Raw genomic sequence first — 23,002 nt, forward strand, 5'->3', positions numbered from 1 at the left:
CTATCAATTTCAAGCCTTCGGGTTACAGTTTTAACAATATCTATCAAATTTCAAGCCCTCGGGTTACAATTTCATCAATGTCTATCATTTTCAAGCCTTCGGGTTACAAATTCATCAAATTCAAGCCTTCGGTTTACAATCCATCATTTTCAAACCTTCAAGTCACACTTCTATCAATGTCAATCATTCTTACCATTACAAAAATCCTACTTTTGAGATGGTCGGTCAAACAAATCTTACTTTCGAGCTGGTCGGTCAAACAAATCCTGCTTTTGAGCTGGTCGGTCAAACAAATCCTGCTTTCGAGCTGATCGGTCAAACAAATCCTGCTTTCGAGCTGGTCGGTCAAACAAAATCCTGCTTTCGAGCTGGTCGGTCAAACAAATCCTGCTTTCGAGCTAGTCGGTCAAACAAATCCTGCTTTCAAGCTGGTCGGTCAAACAAATCCTGCTTTCAAGCTGGTCGGTCAAACAAATCCTGCTTTCGAGTTGGTCGATCAATCAAATCCTGCTTTCGAGCTGGTCGGTCAAACAAATCCTGTTTTCGAGCTGGTCGGTCAAACAAATCCTGCTTTCGAGTTGGTCGGTCAAACAAATCCTGCTTTCGAGTTGGTCGGTCAATCAAATCCTGCTTTCGAGCTGGTCGGTCAATCAAATCCTGCTTTCAAGCTGGTCGGTCAATCAAATCCTGCTTTCGAGCTGGTCGGTCAAACAAATCCTGCTTTCGAGCTGGTCGGTCAAACAAATCCTGCTTTCGAGCTGGTCGGTCGACAAATTCTGCTTTCCTATTGGTCGGTCAAACAAATTCTGCTTTCGAGCTGGTCGGTTAATCAAAATCCTGCTTTCGAGTTGGTACTTCTAAAAAAATCCTGCTTTCGAGCTGGTCGGTCAATCAAATCCTGCTTTTGAGCTGATCAGTCAAACAAATCCTGCTTTCGAGCTGGTCGGTCAAACAAATCCCGCTTTCGAGCTGGTCGGTCGACAAATCTTGCTTTCGAGCTGGTCGGTCAAACAAATCCTGCTTTCGAGCTGGTCGGTCAATCAAAATCCTGCTTTCGAGCTGGTACTTCTAAAAAAATCCTGCTTTCAAGCTGGTCGGTCAAAAACAAAATATAAATATTCCTTCCCAAGTTTCAACTCAAGGTCTCATCAAAATCTATATTGAGTGATTATTTCACAAACAAATTCTCGAAAACTTTGCCAATTTGCTAAAAATATTTGTTGATTCCAATATTTTTACTGCACAAAAGAATCACCTCAAATTACCTCTAGTATTCTTCCCAATAAGGTAAAACTTTTTGCGAAAAAGAGATAAAATTCAAATCTTTTTCCTTGTTGATCAACCAAAAGGATGAAAGAAAGATCCTCAGTATGATTAGCGAAAGAAGTATTCAATGATGTTGAAAAGTCAAAAGTGAATTGATATTGATCATGGCTATGGCACATGTTTAAAGACGACTTTCTGGCAATTAGGCAGTGGAAATATCCTGAGCGATAAAAAGAATTCACTCAACCAATCTCTCCTCAATCCAGTAAAATTGCAATCAAATATCTGCAAAAGGGATCTCTCAATTGTCGTCAAGATAAAGATGAATATGCGAGCTAGACCCCCGGGGCCAAAGAAGATTTGAATCATCTCCGAGATGAAAGAGTTTGTGATGGATCCTTCCAGGGGAAGTTCAGATCATCATCGAGATGAAGGCGAATGAGATGAACCTACCGACAAACCCTAAAAGATATTTGATTTTTGCTATCATCCAAAGACCTTTTGAGCCAATACCATCAATATAATTCCTGAGAACAAAAGAAGGATCGGAACATCTCCAAGATGAAGGAGTTTGCGACGTACCCTTCCCCGAAAAAGAGAGAAAAGTCAGGACATCTCCAAAATGAAGGATGATGTAAAAGCCCGAGAAAGCCCAATGACTCAAAAAGAGTGCAAAAAGATCATCATGGGAAAACACCCAGATATCAAATTGCCAAAATTGACGAGAAGTCATCTTTTCTTATGCGAAGTTCTTTTATCAATATCTTTTTACTACTTGCTTTTATGAAATTAAGAATATTTCTTCTCTTCTCATATCAGGGAAATGGATAGCTTCCTTGAAGAAAATCATCAGCGCTAAGAATTGGAATTTGACTCTTAAAAACCGAGGAGTTAGCCTCGTTGGAGGAAATACTCTAGGTAAAAGAGGAAATGTCTTTGCACACACGTACACCTTTTCAAGCGTTTGAGTCAACTACCATTTTATCTTATTGGCAAAAATTTTTAGTTATTCCAAAAATGAAATAAATATTCAATATCCATTTTGATGCAACATAGCGTTGTTTATATCTTCTAGAAAGAGTTGCCTCCTTCAGAAGAAGTATCTCTTCCTGTCCCTTCACGATTTCTCCATTTAAGAATTCTGTATGGTCGTACCCGCTCAGGTTAAGGGTCAAACTTGTACTTTTCTACGAGAGGTCATCAATTTCAAAAGCTGATTTTAGTCTTAGCAATGAGACGCCCAAGTTCATCCCTTTTCCAGGCTTTAGGGAACCCCATTTTCTTCCTCCTTTCGCAAACCTCTTTCGGATTTGTTTGTCCAAACTCCGAAAGTCCCATCATGGTGTCTTCGTTCGAGGATTCCATTTGGTCGTCCTCTTCAGGTTAAGGGTTAAGCCTGAACCTCGTGCCTCGAGGTATCTTCCTTCTTCAGGTTTGGGTTAAACCTGAGTCTCGTTCTGACGAGGTACCTCATCTTGACGAGGTGTTTTCTTTCAGTCCCATCATGGTTCTTCCCATCGAGGAACCCATGCTTTGTATATCCATCCAGAATAGGATCCTACTTGGGCTTCATCCCCTGAGGCATTTTTTTCAAAAATATCCTATCAAGGTCCACTTATATTCCTTTCCTCATTCAATTTATCTTGATATATCTTCGTCTTATCCAGGTTAAGGGCTAAACCTGAGCCATTTTAAAAGGCTGATCTTGTCTCACCCACGAGACTCGATCAAAATTCTTATCTTTCACCATTTTGGGATCTTTACCCAAAGTCCCATCACGATTTCCTCATTTTTTATTATTCAGTCATATCATTATCGAGGATTTCGTCCCCCAGAACCATTTAGGATAAGGTTTTAAGCCTGAAAAGCCATGTTTTTGAAGTAATTCTTCCACACCCAGTTCAGGTTGGCTAACTGGGGCATTTTTCAAAATTTGGAGTGTTTCTTTGCCACTAAGCTCGGCTTTCAACAGGCTTAGTAGCAAAAAGGGGCATCTGTGAACACCCCAAATTTTTCAAAATGTCACAAATATTCTCTTTTGCCCCTAACCCCATTTTCTAAGCAATCAAGTTAGCTTTAAGACTAAATTCCAGTTATTTTTCAGATTTTATTGAAATTAAATTCATTTTTTATATATCTGACTCGATTTCGGATTCGGATCCGGTGTTAAAATCCAAATCTTAGCCTCACTATCCAATTTTCATATTAAATTTTATGAAAATACCAAAAATAGATTCTAAAATACTCGGATAGTCGATCCAGTGTCCATTTGGATTCGAAACTCTATATTCCTCGGTTCGAGGCTTAAACCTTAAATATTTCTTCAAAATCCAGATCAAAAACCCATTTTTTTGAAGAAAATTCCAAAAGATAAACTCAAACTTTCAAAAAACCCTTCTTTTATAAATATTTCTGAAAATTTTGCAAAATTAGTTTAAAAATCCTTAGTTTTTAGAGTTTTATTCCAAAAATACATAAAAATGTAGAAAATAGAAAATTTCAAGAAAAAAACAAAAAAAATAAGAAAATCAAAAATCCAAAAATTCAAAAAATGTGCAGTTTAAACTCTTTTGAAACTTTTTTTTTGGTTAAAAAAAACCTCTCTGGAAAGCCTTTTTATGATTTTTTTTAAAAGGACCCCCTCTTTGGAATTTGGAGAAAATTGCAACGGCCGCAGGCTCACCTCTCTCGCCCTCCACCTTCGATCACCCTGGGATCTCCCTCCATCGTTCATCCCCAATCGAACCCCTCTCTCTCGAACCTTTCTTCTCCACCTTTAAGAGAAGTATGCAAGATCCATCTGTTCCATCCATCTCCTACCTCTCCTGGCTTAGGCCTCCACCCATCCATTTTTCTCTGGCCTCAGCATCATCTTCTTCTCCACAAATCCATTCCTTTCATCACCACCTTAATATCGATCGTCTTCCTCTTCTTCTCCAAAGGGGCCTTCAGAATAAGGTGAGTCATCCTCTCTGGTTATTACTCCTACCTAGTAGTATCATTTAATAAGTATTGCTCATCTGCTTATGTCTTTTTTTTTTTAAGTTTCTCTTTACTTCTCCTCGTTATCTTGGATTTCTTTTTAAATCTCCTGGTTCGGCCTCTTTTGAAGCACCACGGTAGCACTGGTTTGCTTTTAGCAAAACCAATCTACCTTTCGTGCGATAGCAACAGAATAACTACATTCCCACATCTCATTTTATTTTATTTGATTTTTTACTTATTTTTTCCTTTATGCTGCGATTTTTGGGTTCACCCTGTCGGATTCAATGATCCGATAGGGTTAATCTGAATTCCAGTCCAAATTTTGCTGCTAGAATTCGCTTTTCTCTTGAGTTCTTGTTGGATTTCAGATTTTCTATAGAATCCATGTTTAAATGTTTGGATTTCTTCCCCTCGTTGGCCCTGATGCTTTGATTTCAATATCACTGGGCACAGTTTAAATTTGATATTCATTACATCTTAAGTACTTCACGTAATTTCATGTTTATACTCTGTGTTGCGATAGACTGCCATTTGCTTTCATCCAGGTAATCTTATCTACCTACTTTCATTTAGTTTCATTTTCCCTTTTATGGTTATGTTGCTTCGTATCTAGAAATTGTTTGTTGATCCAGCGATAGATCAGATTCACTTAGCTAAGATCTCTCGTTCATGTCTTGCCTATATTTTTATTAAGTTCACCTGGCTCGCCACTGCATTTTAGTCACTAGCATCCTGCGTAAAACCACCCTGGACTTTGGCTGGTAAATACTTAGTGTTGTCCATGTGTGACGGCTATCATTGTTCCAAGAACAGAGGTAATGATATAAGTGCCGGGAGAGGCAGATGTGTGTTTCCCAGAAATGGGGTCAACAACGATATTTTGGCTTGAACTTTTCTTTGCAGGGTATAAGGTGGTTAAAATTCTCAGTAGCTCAGTAAGGAAACTGGAAGTATGATGCCAAGCGTACCATATGATGTTGGTACAACGGATTTGAAAAGTGTGACCCTACTCACTGTTGAATCAAATTTGAATTCCCATTGAATTATCTGTTACATTTTTTGTAGAGCACCCTCCATCACCATATGCTGTGTAAACATCTACTTAAAACAACACTGTAAATCTTTGCAGGTTAACAATATACTCCATTGCGCACATATTTCAAGACATACATCATTACATTTTGCTTAGCACCACCCCCTTTATCCCAGCATTACTTCACTACACCACTTCTGGTTTCAAATAGCGCAGAGACTTGTTTCGGTGATCAACTGCTGGAGAACCACATCAGGAGTGAACTCGTCGGGAAAGGTCGTCTGGTTTATGGAATGCCCTGTTGTGACGGCAGTAAAGCGATTTTTATGTGATCCCCCATCTGTGGCAGTAGCAGATCTAATTGCCTGGGAAAGCGAATGTGATGATAAAAAAGATTTCATTTACTGTAAGAATCAGTTTTGGATAGCAGACTTGATCATATTACTCCATACATTTCAAAAATCCTGATATACCAGGTAGGGTCATTTCGATATGACTAAACTGAATTTAGCCTAATGTGTTTTTGGAAACGTCTTGATGGGTCGGCTAGAATTATCTTGATGAACTTACTGCTAAATCATCATTGCATGTTAGGTAGGATGGCCCAAGTGAGCTGTGTAGAGTTGTTCAGATATCATATTTTATGTTTGCTACCTAATGCATGTGAAATCGATTTGAAATTAGATGTTTGGTTCATCTTTGCACGGCATCTTTATACTTGAATTGTGTGTGTTTCGGTTGCATTGCACTATGTCACAACATTTTCTGTATTATCTTACCCCCTGTACCATATCAATACTTGCATCTCCATTGTAACATGTGTCTCTCACTTAGTATATCCCCTGTATAGTATCCATCCATCTTGAAACTCAATATCTAAGACATCTAGAATATCACCTATATCACATTTTAATGTCAGTCCACTGCACATCTCTACCATTAGTATTTACTTGTTGCATCTCACTGCCATATTACAACATCAATCCTGTATACTTGAGCTTTGTAACCGTCCCCAGTCACATGTCGTCGACTGTGAAAAGACAAATCCCTTACATTTCTGCACTCATATCCTGCATTTGTTTATTCATTGTCATATATATACAATGCATTTCTATATCGATCGTCTTCCTCTTCTTCTCCAAAGGGGCCTTCAGAATAAGGTGAGTCATCCTCTCTGGTTATTACTCCTTCCTAGTAGTATCATTTAATAAGTATTGCTCATCTGCTTATGTCTTTTTTTTTTAAGTTTCTCTTTACTTCTCCTCGTTATCTTGGATTTCTTTTTAAATCTCCTGGTTCAGACCCTTTTGAAGCACCACGGTAGCACTGGTTTGCTTTTAGCAAAACCAATCTACCTTTCGTGCGATAGCAACGAAATATCCACATTCCCACATCTCATTTTATTTTTTATTTTATTTTTTACTTATTTTTCCCTTTATGCTGCGATTTTTGGGTTCACCCTGTTGGATTCAATGATCCGACAGGGTTAATCTGAATTCCAGTCCAAATTTTGCTGCTAGAATTTGCTTTTCTCTTGAGTTCTTGTTGGATTTCAGATTTTCTATAGAATCCCTGTTTAAATGTTTGGATTTCTTCCCCTCGTTGGCCCAGGCGCATTGATTTCAATATCACCAGGAACAATTTAAATTTGATATTCATTACATCTTAAGTGCTTCATGTAATTTCATGTTTATACTCTATGTTGCGATAGACTGCCATTTGCTTTCAACCAGTTAATCTTATCTACCTACTTTCAATCAGTTTCATTTTCCCTTTTATGGTTATGTTGCTTCGTATCTAGAAATTTTTTTTTGATCCAGCGATAGATCGGATTCACTTAGCTAAGATCTCTCGTTCATGTCTTGCCTACATTTTTATTAAGGTCACCTGGCTCGCCGCTGCATTTTGGTCACTAGCATCATGCGTAAAACCACCCTGGATTTTGGCTGGTAAATACTTATTGTTGTCCATGTGTGGCGGCTATCATTGTTCCAAGAACAGAGGTAACGATATAAGTGCCGGGAGAGGCAGATGTGTGTTTCCCAGAAATGGGGTCAACAACGATATATTGGCTTGAACTTTTCTTTGCAGGGTATAAAGTGGCTAAAATTCTCAGTAGCTCAGTAAGGAAACTGGAAGTATGATGCCAAGCGTACCATATGATGTTTGTACAACGGATTTGAAAAGTGTGACCCTACTCACTGCTGAATCAAATTTGAATTCCCATTGAATTCTCTGTTATATTTTCTGTAGAGCACCCTCCATAACCATATGCCGTGTAAACATCTACTCAAAACAACACTGTAAATCTTTGCAGGTTAACAATATACTCCATTGCGCACATATTTCAACACATACATCATTACATTTTGCTTAGCACCACCCCTTTATCCCAGCATTACTTCACTACACCACTTCTGGTTTCAAATATTGCAGAGACTTGTTTCGGTGATCAACTGCTGGAGAACCACATCAGGAGTGAACTCGCCGGGAAAGGTTGTTTGGTTTATGCAGTGCCCTGTTGTGAGGGAGTAAAGCGATTTTTATGTGATCTCCCATCTGTGGCAGTAGCAGATCTAATTGCCTGGGAAAGCGAATGTGATGATAAAAAAGATTTGATTTACTGTAAGAATCAATTTTGGATAGCAGACTTGATCATATTACTCCATACATTTCGGAAATCCTGATATACCAGGTAGGGTCATTTCGATATGACTAAACTGAATTTAGCCTAATGTGTTTTTGGAAACGTCTTTATGGGTCGACTAGAATTATCTTGATGAACTTACTGCTAAATCATCATTGCATGTTAGGTAGGATGGCCCAAGTGAGTTGTGTAGAGTTGTTCAGATATCAGATTTTATGTTTGCTACCTAATGCATGTGAAATCGATTTGAAATTAGATGTTTGGTTCATCTTTGCACGACATCTTTATACTTGAATTGTGTGTGTTTCGGTTGCATTGCATTATGTCACAACATTTTATGTATTCATCTTACCCCCTGTACCATATCAATCCTTGCATCTCCATTGTAACATGTGTCTCTCACTTAGTATATCCCCTGTATAGTATCCATCCATCTTCACACTCAATATCTAAGACATCCAGAATATCACCTATATCACATTTTAATGTCAGTCCACTGCACATCTCCACCATTAGTATTTACTTGTTGCATCTCACTGCCATATTACAGCATCAATCATGTATACTTCAGCTTTGTAACCATCCCCCAGTCACATGCCGCCCACTCTGAAAAGACAAATCCCTTACATTTCTGTACTCATATCCTGCATTTGTATATTCATTGTCAAATGTATACACTGCATTTCTATATCACTGCATCTATTGTGGTATTTACATTGCTTACAACATTCACTCTAATCCCTGCGTTATTAGCTTCTTCATTAAATCATTTACCTCGTTGCAACCTGCAGCACACTAACAATATTCTTGTAATATTTGCAGTTTCCTCAATTTCTTACCTGTTACAGCACTTCACTACTGATGCACTTTCACTGGCTGCATTTATATCTACCCCAACAACCCCTGTATCCCTTTATTGTTTGGCATTCACTATAACATGTGCACTTCACACACATCTTCATTTTCTCCAAACACTTGTTATTTTGCCACTTACCATATCATCCACTGTGTCAACCCTTCACTTCACTATAGCATAATCCCTATTTTCATTTCTTGCATATTCAGTATTACAACTTACTACTTAAATTACTCCATTGCACCACACCACTCTACATTATCCATACACAATTGTGAGACCATTTGCAAATTCTGTAATTTATACAGCCTGTGTTGCATCCCAACACCACACCATACCTTGCCATTTCAACCATCACCCTGATTCATTCCATCTTCACTAACCTGCCGCCACCTACACTTATTTCCAACCCCAATTCTCACCCCTCTTATTTTACAAGGTATTGTATATGTCATATATATATATACATATATATATATATATACATATATGCATATATATAGGTATGTATATAGGTATATATGTCATTTTCTGTCTTTTCATCATAAATACCTTGACATATGAGCATTTTTACCATTGGCATCTTTGAAATCCATGTGATATGTGCAATTCTTTTCTATTTTTCATACTAACCAGGTGTTTTACAGGGAATATGTGGAAAATGTCATTTCTTGGGAGTTGTATTTTCAACTTTAAGTGTTGTAATAAGTTAGGTCTTACTAAGAATTTACATTTCCACCTTTAGATAGGACGAATGAGCATTGTAAATGTCATAAATTACTTGTTTTCATGCTTTTTTCCTTTATTTTCTAAAATCTCACAATGGTGAAACACGAATGGCACGTGAACCATTTTATAAAAGGTAATTAATCCTAAGTTGACGATTTACATCAATGGCCATAGTTAGGATGTAAACAAAACTTAGGATTTTTATCTTTTATGAAATAACACGGGATCCTCACTGTATCCTCTTCAAAATCATCATATTTTCAAATATTCTCTCCTTTTATTAGAGTTTAATTTAAAATTAGCACAAAATATATATCAATGGCCATAGTCAGGATATATTGAGAGTTAATTTCATTTTAAAACTCTATAAAAGCACCAAAATATATTTTATTCTTTACTTGAATTTAATGTGATTATTATATAATACATTCAATGACCATAGTCAGGGATGTATTATATCCTTAATCTTATTTCTAATTCATGTAAAGAATGAAATATGCTTTTCAAATCCAATTTCAAATTCTTTAAATTCATTCATCATATAGGATAGAATTGCATCATATTTTCAAAATCCCCTTTCAAAACTCTAAGTGATTTTGAGTATTTTCTTCATTTTCTCAGATCAAATCTTATTTATGGATTCAAAATTCAATTCTACCTCATTTTCAAAATTCAAAGTCTAAATTGACTTTGAAATTCATTTCTATATTCAAAGTTCAACTTCCAATTCAGAACCAAATTCAAATTCAATATCTCAAAATTCAATTTCAGAGTTCAATTTAACTTTGAAACCTCTGATTCATCTTCTGATTCAAAATCAAGTTTATTTTCTTATCTTCAAATTCAAAAATCCAAGTTTGAGATTGATTCTGAATCTCAGAATTTGACTCTTCTTAAATTTTAAGTCTGGGTTTTCCAAACCCAGACCCATCTTCAAAAATCCCATCTGGACTTTCAAAATCCAAATCTGAAGTTAGAACCCAATCCCAACTTGGATTCAGATTTCCCAAAAGCAATCTCCACTCTTAGATCTCAGACTTCAGATCCAAAATCTATTTTAGTATCCAGTATTCAATTCCATCCTGGATTCCAGATCTTGGATCCAAAATCCATTTTAGGATCCTGAATCCAACTCCATCTTGGATCTTAGACTTTAGATCTAAAATCCATTTTTGGATCCAGTATCCAATTCCATCTTGGATCTCAGACTTTAGATCCAAAATCCATTTTAGGATCCAGTATTCAATTCCATCCTGGATTCCAGATCTTTGATCCAAAATCCATTTTAGGATCCTGAATCCAACTCCATCTTGGATCTCAGACTTCAGATCCAAAATCCATTTTTGGTTCCAGTATCTAATTCCATCTTGGATATCAGACTTCAGATCCAAAATCCATTTTAGGATCCAGTGTCCAATTCCATCTTGGATCTCAGACTTCAGATCTAAAATCCACTTTAGGATCCAGAATCCAATTCTGTCTTTGATCTCAGACTTCAGATCCAAAATTCCATCTTGGATTCAAGATCTTGGATCCAATTCCATTTAGGATTCCAAAATTCAATCTCCTATTGGATCCCAGACTTCGGATCCAGTTCCCTTTAGGATTCAGACTTTGTATTCAAATTCCATCTTGGATCCTAGACTTAAAATCCAATTTTTCCAATTCTAGATTTCAAGTCCAAATCTATCTTAATTTCCAGATTCTAAATCCAATTCCATTTCAAATTTCATCTCCTCTCCTAAATCCAAGTTCAAAATTCACAATTCAAAATCCATTTCTGACTTTGAAACTTCCTTTCCTTTTTCTTTTATCTCAGCTTTAAAATAATTCTTTTCAAAGTCCAGATTTATCTTCCCAAAACTCTGATTATTTCAAAAACTTAGAACTTTAAATCTCAAGTTCTAAGTTAGAAACCATTTCATCACTCTATTATCAAATTCATCTCTAAAATACTTGGAGATTTTTCAAAATCATTTTTTTCAAAAAGAGCATACATCTTTGCATTCACACAAGCATGATTCTTTGTGCATTTAGACTTAGGATAAATTCTTAGATAATATTTTAGCAAAGCAAAAAGGCATAAATTCGATCATTGGTTCGATTACCCCTGGTAAAGGCGCCAGGAATGGTCGAACCTCATACCGACGAGCGAATCCCGTCTCTCCATTTTCCCACAAATTTTCAAAACGGAGGCGAGTAATTTTAAAAACAATTTTCAAAATTTTGGTCAGATGCAACCTTGCAAAAGAGTTCCTCTCTTCTTTCCTTTTCTCATTCTCTCTTCTTTTCTATCTTTTATTCCCCTTCAAAAAGAGAATAGAGGCTAAGAAAGGCAAAGACAAAGGAAAAGAGGAACGAGAGGGAAAATTTTGCGATGATCACAGGTATTGGACCCCGTGCTACGTATGCACCTACAGCCCCATAGGCTCTAGCCCGAAGGCTCACTAACCAAGCTAAAAGTGCGACAATGGAGACAAATTCCACTGTTGGGCTGGGGTTGACAAAAACAAACCCACAATCCAACCGACCACTTGGTGCCATAGGGCAACATGCGCACGCAGCAGGCCCGGTTTGGGCAGTGCTGCCGAACTGTGGCAGCAACCACGTCGATGTGACAACAACCCGCGTGCTACAGGGACCGAACCGAAGAAGAAGGTGGACAACAAGCTATGCTATCCCGCAAACCGCAAGATCCCAATACCCTGGACCGAGTGGGTCCAGTCCAAGGGAAGTCCAAGGCGTGGGTCTCAGCAAAAGAAGGATGACCCTGGGTCTGGACTGTTTAGTCCAGGCCCACGCTAGGCTAGCTCAATGATGCGCAGGGGTCTGGACTGGGCGTCTAGACAGGATGGGGCCCAGCCCCAAAAACCCGGTCTAGGTCTGGACCGATTGGTCCAGACCATGGAGGGAGTGATCAAGTATGAGCATGGTCTGGACCGTGCATCCATACCCAGGTTGGGCTCAGCCAGCATCGCAGGGAAAGGGGTGCATGCCCAGTTGTCTGCACCCAGCTGCAGCCCAATCCGCTGCATGGCTGCAGCAAGGTCCAAGTGCCCAAGCTGGAGGCGTGAGAAAGGCAGACGCCCAAACGAACTGAGCATAAGCCTTTGACAGGTCTGGACCAGATTCGGTCCAGACCGTGTCAGGCCAAGGCAAATCGGTCCACACCCACCCGGTTCGGTGGGTTTGGCCAGGGTTCACGCAGAACCAAAAGAGGGAAAAGGAAAGGGGCGTCCAGGCTGACCCGTTTGTGGTCGACCTGGGATGCACCCTACTGGACACTTCCAGCTGGTTGGACTGGTCCAACCGAACAACAAGTACAAATAAGGGCCGAACAGAACAGGAAATAAAAAAGGGCCATGGCTTCATGGACAACCCAAACTGAAACGAGAGATCAAAACAAGGGGAGACCGGTGCCTCCCACCGTGGCATGTCCTGTTTAGCCTAAGCCAACAACACCCAAAGAAGAGCTAACCCGAGTAAAAAGGTTTGCTGGGCTTGTGCCAAAACGTGGCCTCCTTGCCAACTGAACCAAGCCTTGGAAAAATCTTGGATATCATGCATCAAGCCACCAATGAAGAAGAACATGCAATAACACCAAGGAAAACACAAAAATATGGAAGGGTCTCAACTCTTTGTGCAACTACTTGCTTAACGAAGAAAACCATTTGGTGATGTCATGCTCAACCGAAAGCTCATTCATAATGCATGCAGCCCATTTCGTTAAATACATAAATTAGAAATAAAAAAGATTGAAATGCTCAACCGTAACCCATGTTCATGGTCTTGTGTAGGAGTGTCTCACCTTCGAGGCTTTGATCAATGGAAGAAGATGGAAGCTATGATTTTTCAGCTAGACACCCACACCACAACACATACCCAGTTTGGAGAAGAAGGGAATGAGAGGGAGAGAAGAACAAGAGAGGAGAGAGGGTCTCCAAGAAAATCGCCCCTCAAGAATGCCTTCTCTCTCCTTCGTTGAAAGTTTAAATATCTAGGTTAAAGAGAATGGATGGTGGAGATTTAAAGAGAGGAGATGGAGGGCTAGGGTGAAACACGCCCCTCCATGTCCAATGCATGTCTCTCTTTTGAAACTTTTAAAAAGGTTTACAAAAATGCCATTGAGTTGGTTTTACAAAAGCCATTAAAGTTTGTAGAAATTACATCGGCTGCCCAAGGCTAGCCACCCAACTCATCCTATCATTTTTTTAGCATTTGAAAACTTTCAAATTAGTTTCAAAAAGACCATGGGGCGCCAGCCCCATGCTCCCCTTTATGGAAAAATGTCCCTCATGATGAGCTCCAAGCCTCATCATGAGGCCTTGAGACTAGAGAATGGCCAATCATGGCCCTCTTTTCTCAAGCCATGCAAAACCGTGCAACAATGCCATTCAGCTGGTCAACTGCTGACCAGCTGGTCCACCATGACCAAAATCGTCCCCCTAGAGGGGCACACATTGGGTTTGGGCCACCTCTAGTTGACTCGGATCCAAATCCAAAATCGCCAATTGCAATGCTTTTAAAATAATGCTTATTTAATGCTTTCAAAATGAAAGTCGACTTCAATAAACCATTTATATATTTTCATAATCTCAATTAACATGGAATTCTCAATGCTTCTTAAGAAAATTCCCCTTCGTTTGCAAGAAATAGGCTTATCACGACTTGCGTACAATTGTTAAGCAAATCTTGTAAATCACATGCACTGACGGGGTTTTTACGTCGTATGGGTCTCAAATTCGGGGACAAGCTATAAAAATACATTATAAATTTACCCTTAAATTTTCAGAAGCTAATTCGTCCAGAATTAGGCCCTTCTTACTTACACAATGTATTTATGCAATTTTTGGGTCGCGCGCACAAAGCTAAAGTACAAAGCATAGTCAGTTTATGGCTAATTACGTGATTCAACCTCATAACCATATGAAAGCATACATATCAACTCAAAGCAAATAGTAATTCCTCAGAAAATTTCACGGGTCTTACAATTTTCCTTTAAATTGATTGCTCTAAAAGAGATTTTCTCAATTTATGTGCACATTCTCAGCATTGAAAACCATACTCAACTAATTTATGCTTTGATCTATGTTCATCAATGTCATCTTCATCCATGCCAACCCTTTTCTCTTCTATTTCTTTGATTTTCAATCAATTTCCCCAAGGAAATCAGGATCTTACTATGAATTGGGCACCTTGAGAATCGTGCAACAATGTTGAAGGCCCCTGAGAATGTGTGTAGACTGTAGAGGACACCCAACATAATCGATCATCTCTGCCTTTATTGTTTTGGGTGTTGTCTAGAATGATTCTTGAGAAATCAGTTTATGCGATTGCCAATTTTTATCATTTTATGTGCAGAGAGACCTTCTGACACCTCTTCATTGTTTGTGGAGTACTATAACACACTCTTTGTTAGCAAGAGAGCACTCTAGCAGAGCCCTACTTGTTGTTTCTACTTGGTCTTGCACGCACACACCAAGTGTTTGATGAATCGCCAAAGAGGCAATCCATTGGAGAATTTGTGAAACCCCTTGAATTTTTTGGTTTTGCTACATATATATTATGAATCTACTAGGGTAGGATTCATAAACCGAACTTGATGAATGTATAATAAGGTTGTTTGATAGAAATCTAGTGTATTTATAGCATTATGTTGAATGATACATATAGCGTAGTATAATGTTTAGCGAATTCAGTTTTGAGATGCCTAATTAGATGATTATGCCATGATTTAATTATATAACATAACAAGCATGTAATTTGCATGATTAAATTAGTTTATTTAATTCTGTAACACATGTTTATAATTCTAAAAAATTAGTTTATGCCTTGAGAATTGTGTCGTATGCTAAGTGTTCAATAAAATATAATTTCCAAAAATTTGAAGCGATTTTAAACAGGATTAGTTTTCAAATATGAATCATGTATATTTAAAACTCAGTTTTGATGTAGTTTTGTGCATAATTGCATCATGGTTATTATTATGTATGAAATGCATCATAAAAATGTATGTAAGCAAGCAAGAATGTGCGTAGTTAACCATGTTAATACTCACATCGCAAATGCAATTTTGGCACATGCCCAAGCATTGTTTATGTTCGCAATTGAAAGTGCAAAGAGACACATGTCAATTCACTTTACAATTGTATGAATGCTTAAATGTGTGCATTGTGCGAATATATGAATTTTCATACAGGTAGCATAAATAAAATGATACTTAGTGCTAAGTATCACAAAATGGCTATTGAGCGAGGGTAGACTACCTATGGTGAGTATGTGCGATACAAAAGCATTGTGCAAACCTTGAAATGTAGTTCGAAGATCATACAAAGCATAATTTGAATGTATGGGCATAGAAGTGTTCTTTTGTCATGGTTCAGGAGATCATGCTTGACATAAATTTAGATAGCGAAATATGAAGTGCTTTTGCAGGTACATGTGTGCATATACATTATTAAACTGAATGTTGCATGAATGATATGAATGCATGGCTACATTGAATATTTGCATATTAAGCATGCCATGTACGCAATGAATGTATCTTGCATTTGAATTTGAATTTAATGAGTCATGCATATGGGCATGAATGAATCATGACATGTGTCATGCATCAAAGCATATTTGACTATGTCATGTATCATGTATGAGGGCATGAGTTAAATATAACATAAAGCATATATATGAGCACGAATGGATCATGACATGTATCATGCATCACAACATATTTGAATGAGTCATGTATCATATATGAGAGCATGAATTAAATATGACATAAATCATGCATAAGGACATGAGATGGTTATTCTATGACATAATGGCACTAAAATGTGACTTATGACTTTAATAAAAGATAATCTAAGGACCACAAGTCCAATTGAGGCTTCGGTGAAACCAGACTCTCAAAGATGGTTGGGTCTATTTTGATCTCAATGAGATGGTTGGGTCCATTCCAATCTCATGTCTTGTTTGGAGAGGGAAATGCAGTACAAACTTCATGCAGTATTATGATATTGAAGGACTATGTGTGCCTCATCCCTACCCACAGAGGTTATGGGGACAGGTGTAACACCCATAAAATTTTAACCTTAATTATTGTTCAAATATTAAATTTTTAAGACCATTTTTTTTTTAATAAGTATAAGTAAATCAGATCTTATAATGCAGAAACAATTTTAAAAAATGGTTAAGAATTTGGGCGAGGTTGCACTAAAGATAATAATCAAATCAAAATGTATGAGATATACACATTTTAAACCACGTACAATATAAGACTGAAATATGAAAAGTTTTAATTTTATTTCAAATCAAAGTATAAAAACAATAGTTCGGTCTCTACATGATCAAGTACTTAAAACAAAAAGATCATGTCCACCAAGATCGTAAGGTCAGAGTAGACCCTCGATGTAACACCCCAAAATCCCAACTTGTAGAATCCTTAAATTTTTTGAAGATTTTTTTTTTAAAACATTATACAAGCAAAAAAATTATAAGGGAAATTAGTTGGAATTTTAAGCGGGTTACAAGATGAACAACAAAAAGAAACATTTCATTCACACTTGCTTTACAAAATGAGACCGAGGATATACATCAATTTAGTTACAAAAGGGTCTCTCAAAAACCAAAAAGGGGGATTTCCCAAACAACTGCCAAGACCATGTAAGTCCAAAGTGTGGGTCCCAAGCCTTTGTAGCACAATCATCGCGATTGCACCCTAGCAATCGTCACCTGTACCCCCATAAAACAGGGTTTGAACTTTTGCAAGTTGGTGAGATAAATCATCCATATAATATCATTTTAAAGGAAAAACATGAAGCATGAAACATGAAACAAGAAACAAGAAACATATATAACATAGCTCATAAACTACGAATAACAGGCCATAGCTATCATGATGACACTGTTAGAAATATTTAACCAAAGTACGTGTGCATGTGAGCATACATATGTGCAACGTGCAACAAGTATGAGAACTAGCAAGAATAGCAGTATAAAGCTAAGTGCAACAGGATAAGACAGTAAGAAATATATGGCCAAAGTAAAGTAACTATGGTATGTACAATGAAGAAAGCAAGGCACCACATTACACAATTATGATATAACTATATAACTAATCAAGGTAAGTCAGCATGTGATTAGTTAGTAATTATGTTCTTCTTGCTTACTCCTTCGGGTACGCAAAGAAACCTCACATTCTATGAGATGTACACCTAACGTCTGTTATTCAATTTCTAATGTAGTAACCGGGGACGATACAAACCAAGTAAACCTCATGCGGGTGGCTCGCAGCCGATAGAAACCACACATAGTAATGGATTGCAATCCACACTATTACAGTAGTGGAGGTACCTCAACAAGTAACCTCGACCTCCCTAACTCTGAGTAACTGGAGGTCAAAGGATGCCTCAGCTCCTATAAACGTATCATAGTAATGACCTGACACTCAAGGCTGTACCATTCACCCTCTATAAGGTAAACCGTTTTGTGAATGGGGCGACAACAGTTTATCTTTCTTGAGCTGGTTTGATAACACACCTCCTTCTGAGGTGTTTAGACACACATGTTGTGGCGCTCAAATCCCGACATTGGAAAAACCTTAGATTTTCTATGATTTTTTTTTTGAAAGGTTTTACTGAAAATAGCGGAAACAAGGTGTAAAGAAGGTGGCAAGGCCGCAAGTCTGGACGACCACAGGTAAGTACAACAAAAGTAACTAACAATGTAAATAAAGGTACAACTACAAATATAAAGGGGTTTACAACCCGATAGTTTAAGAGTTACAAAATGTGATAGTACAAAAACTCAAAATATAGGGAATGTATCCCAACCAAAACCCAAAACCACTGGGACAGGATCTGCAGCTAAGTGTGGGTCCCCAAGCCTCCACCGTGTGTCGTCGCATCAACATTGTACCTATTTGTCACTTGCATCCCCATAAAAGGGGGTCAGTCCTCTTGTGAGGTGGTGAAGAAACGACCACGATATATATATATATATATATCATTTCTAAGAGAAAAAACAGGAAACAGAATAAGAACTAACAAGTGTATGTGTCTGTGTCAGGTAAGTGCGTATGTGACAAGTGCTAGTCAAGTGAAACAGGTAACAGAACTGAAGTAACTGTAAGACAAGTAACTAAAAGCAGTAACAGAACTGTAACAAGTACTGAACAAGTAAAGTAACTGAAGTAACTGCTGAACAAGTAAAGTAACTGAAATAACTACAATATGTCAGCTATGATTGGTTAGTCTTTAAGTTATTTTTGTTACTCCTTTGGGTACGCGAAGGAACCTCGCATTCTGTGAGACATGCACTTGGCGTTTGTTATTCAAATTCTAGTGTGGTAACCGAGGATGCTACAGACCAAGTAAACCTCATACGAGCAGCACGCAGTTGAGAGAAACTCTCGCATAGGCAAGGATTGCAATCCATACTACTGCAGTAGTGAGGTCCTAAAAAGGCAACCTCGACCTCCCTGACTCTGAGTGATCGGAGGTCAAAGGGCGCTACAACTCCTGTCAAAACACGTGTCGTAGTAACGACAAGTCACTCAGGGTTGTACCATCCACCCTCTCCAAGGTGAACCGTTTATGAATGGGGCAAAGCAGGTTTATCTTTCTTGGGCTCATTATTCAGTCATACCTCTTAACGAGGATTTTATGCCTCATGGTCCCCGCGGGGTACACAAAACGAGGACTTAGCCTGCCCATCCACGTGCTCAGCCTCACGCGTCTAACAAGAGCACATCGCTCGTGAAAGTGATCATAACACCTTATTCCTTCTTTTCTAAATTAGGGTATAGTCACACGTGAGTTCACTCACGACAGAAGGGCCTTTGCCCAGAGACTCCAACTGAGTCCACAATACAATTCATGTCCATTCATACCCTATGGTGTTTAAATTTAAGTTTCAGCCTTTCATTTCATGAAGTAAGTGCACCTTGTGCACTCACCAATGCCTCAAGCAATGTACCAGTCGAGGTACGCACTACTCAGTACAAGTGTCAGGATGTGCCACGTGCAAAGTGTAATTAAATACCACATGCTTTCTATCATTTGCACAAACATGAGGAACAAAGGCATTATACAATTTCATTTCTGAGAGACAAGAAAATGTGCAAGCGAGTATACAGTTTCATGCATATGAAATTTCATAATTTTCATCACTCAAATAGCTGGAACTAAATCATTAAGATTGGCACTTTATGTAATATGAGGTCATTCTCGTAGGGAAGACTCATGATTTGGCGTACTTATGTGTTGAGATTGAATTTAACAATATTCTCATACGTATGAGAATTACATTCGCATTTCCAAGGTGGGTCATCGCTCTTGCAGGAGGAAGGATGCAATCGTGACACGAAAGACCATCATACTTGATTTAACACACTTATGTGTTACTGAGGGAATCCAGGATATTCCCAACTTATGGGAATAACATTAGCATTTCCACAGTGTGGGTGTCACGCCTGCGGACCCGATACAAAAATACTGAACAATGTTCGTGATTTGTAACCAACGTGGATTCTATGTACGTGGGGTTTGCAATAGTGCTCATCCTCTTACACCACTAGTCCATCGAAACAGAAACCAAGGTGTGAGTATTTTCCTCAAGAGGTACGACACACAATCGTGTCAAAAGCAAAATCTGGAAATAACCTATCTAACGGGGATTACATTGGCTTTTCCACTGTTCGGGGTGCCGCACCCGCGAACCCGAAACAAAACATTTGACAGGACGATCGTAAAATCAACACTATGTAACTCATACCCATTTCAGAGTGTAAAATATCTGTGGAAACACTTGGACGGGACATAAGAGTGCCACGTGTCCATTTGGTTGCACCTAAACACTCAACTCAACTATGCGTATTAACTTATATATATATATACATGTACACTCAATTATGCATACACCCCTATATGTATATATATACATATATATACATATTTATATATATATATATACATATATATAAGATTACCCGAAACCGGTGCATCCCAAGGCATGTGCGCGCATGCCATACACCCTAACCGAATTGTGAAAGGGTGCGAGGCAAGACAAAACACAAGTCTGGACTAACTTAGGTCCAACTAGGGGTAACGTTTTGTGCTGGACATAAAAAAAAAGTCATTTCTAGGGACAGTCGACTAGATGGGGTAACAAGGTTGCAGAGGTTCCGACAATGGAGTCGCGTACCCGCTGTCAAAGCGGGCCTACATGCATATACAGGTCTGGTCCTCCGGACCAGACTGTTGAGTCCGCCAAGAGGTTCTTGTTCGACTAACCATTCAGACCAGACTGCCGAGGTAGCTCGGTTAGGTCTGAAATAGGCTGCCAAAGTGGCAACCACAGGTAACCTCGCAGATCTGGGTACTAAAAGAGCTTGGACAGGGGTCTGGTCCATGGGACCAGACCGGCTGTCAAGCGCGCTTAGGTTTGAACTTTTAGTTCAGACCTAAACCAAAAAGGTTTGGCCAATAGATGGTCTAGGTGCCCAGCACCCACGACTCGCACCCGGCTCCAACAAAGGAAACTGGGCTGGTACCAAGTGCCACGCCCTGGCTGGGGCCTGGCCCACGAACCAGCCAGCCCAACTGGCTATAGCACTAGTCTGAACCCATGGTTCAGACCAGTACTCCAGCCCAAAACCTGCTACAAAAACAAATGATAAATTCTGGGCGACTTAGTTGGGCGTGCGGACAACCCGCATGGTGCCCAACTACAAACGCAAGGTAGATGTGGGTTAGCTGAAGGATCTGGTCTGCTGAAACAGACCGTGCATCCTTCCAAACCCACAAGCCAGAGCCCAATGGCTCGAACAACTGCAGCAAAAAGGGGTTGGGCGCCTGTCATAGGGTTGCCCCAACCTGCTAAGTCTTTGGGTGACCCGATGCGCCAACACAATGAACCAAAAAAAAAAGTAATAAAAACGAAAAGAAAAATTAATGCTGGAGGGCCAGGGGCCTTTTCCCTGTAGTGGGGCCTGGTCATGCCGTGACTCAGGCCAACACAATGCTGCAGTGCCAGTCCCAAACGTATTGGGACTGGGTTGAACCCAGCATCCAGACGCTCCAAGGGTGGAAGGGCAGTTGTAGCTCACCAGCCGCTGCATGTCTGCCTACAAAGAAAGTACCGAGTGGGCTGGGTGCATTCTGGACGAGCCCAGCTCGGTATAGTGCACCCCAGCGAGGCTATCATGCCCAGCAACAAGGGAAAGAAACACCAGCAAGAAGAAAAAAGCAAAGAAGGTTCCAGCAAAGCTTGTGACTAAAAAGAAAATATGTTAAAAGTATGCATCAGCATGGAAAACACATAAACCGTCGAATGCAATGAAGACATGGAAGAAAAAAAAAAGAGAGACTTATCTAGCTAATCCACCAATGGAGCATGCATTCATGGATGCTATGCCTCCCTTGGTTTTATGGTGTATTAAAACGATGAAAGGAAGAACGGGTTGAGCCTTCACCTTGGAGGTTTGGAAACGGAGGTAAGTGTAGCTGCTCTTCAACGTTGATGGTAAAGCACCCCCACGGCTGGGAGGAAGAAGAAGGAGAAGTGAGAGAGTAAGGGAGAGAGAATGAGAGAGAGTGAGAGAATGAACTTGAAAAAAAATTGCCCCTCTAATGGGGTGCTCGATTTTTCCAAAGGGGCTTTAAGAGGGCTGGGTTGAGATAGAGGGTGGAGAATCACCCTCCAAGATGTGGGGATGGGGGTGGGTCACGGATTCCCACCGCTGCCCAGCTCCACCATTCATCTTAGAGGATTTGAATATTCTTTTTGAAATAATGAAAATGCCATGGGGCTGCCGCCCCATGCATCCAATGAGGTTCTATCAAGCCTCATAATGGCTCTTCCCTCTTGGGAAGAGCCCTTGGGGTTTCTTGAATCCCAAGGCTAAAGGGCTCTCAATGCCCCACACATTCTCCAAGAGGGGATGTCGACCCCCACACACCCATGCACTCTTCCTTTGCTTACTTTATTAAAATTTCCACACTTCAATCATTTCCTTTTTTTTTTGATTGATTTGGGTAGGGCCAATCATGGCCCTCCCTTTAAAATTACTTAAGTCTCTTACGAGACTGCCACCCACCCAGCTGGTTTCATGGCCATGGTCATCCCAAGGCCATCCTGAATGGACGGTCATGGCCTTGGTCGACCTTGACCAATGAAAGAAATGAATGTATATTATATCGATTCTATTTTTAATTGAACTTTCAAATATTTTTCCATTATGTATAATTATTTTATTTTATATTATCAATGTAAATGACATTTCAAAGCTACCCAAGTGAAGAAATCTTCGTTACGAACGAAATGGGTCTCATTTAGGCCCTCGCTAAGTTTCTAAGCAATCTCCCATAAATCACATGCACTGACGAGTTTTTTTCGTCGTTCGTTCCCAAATTTGGGGTCAATCACAATATACCTATTATAAACTTGCCCTAAACATTTCGGAGGTTAATTCACTCTAGATTTCCCTCAA

This window comes from Nuphar pumila, chromosome 10, assembly GCF_984573655.1.
Source record: "Nuphar pumila chromosome 10, dmNupPumi1.hap1.1, whole genome shotgun sequence".
NCBI classification, from domain to species: Eukaryota; Viridiplantae; Streptophyta; class Magnoliopsida; order Nymphaeales; family Nymphaeaceae; genus Nuphar; species Nuphar pumila.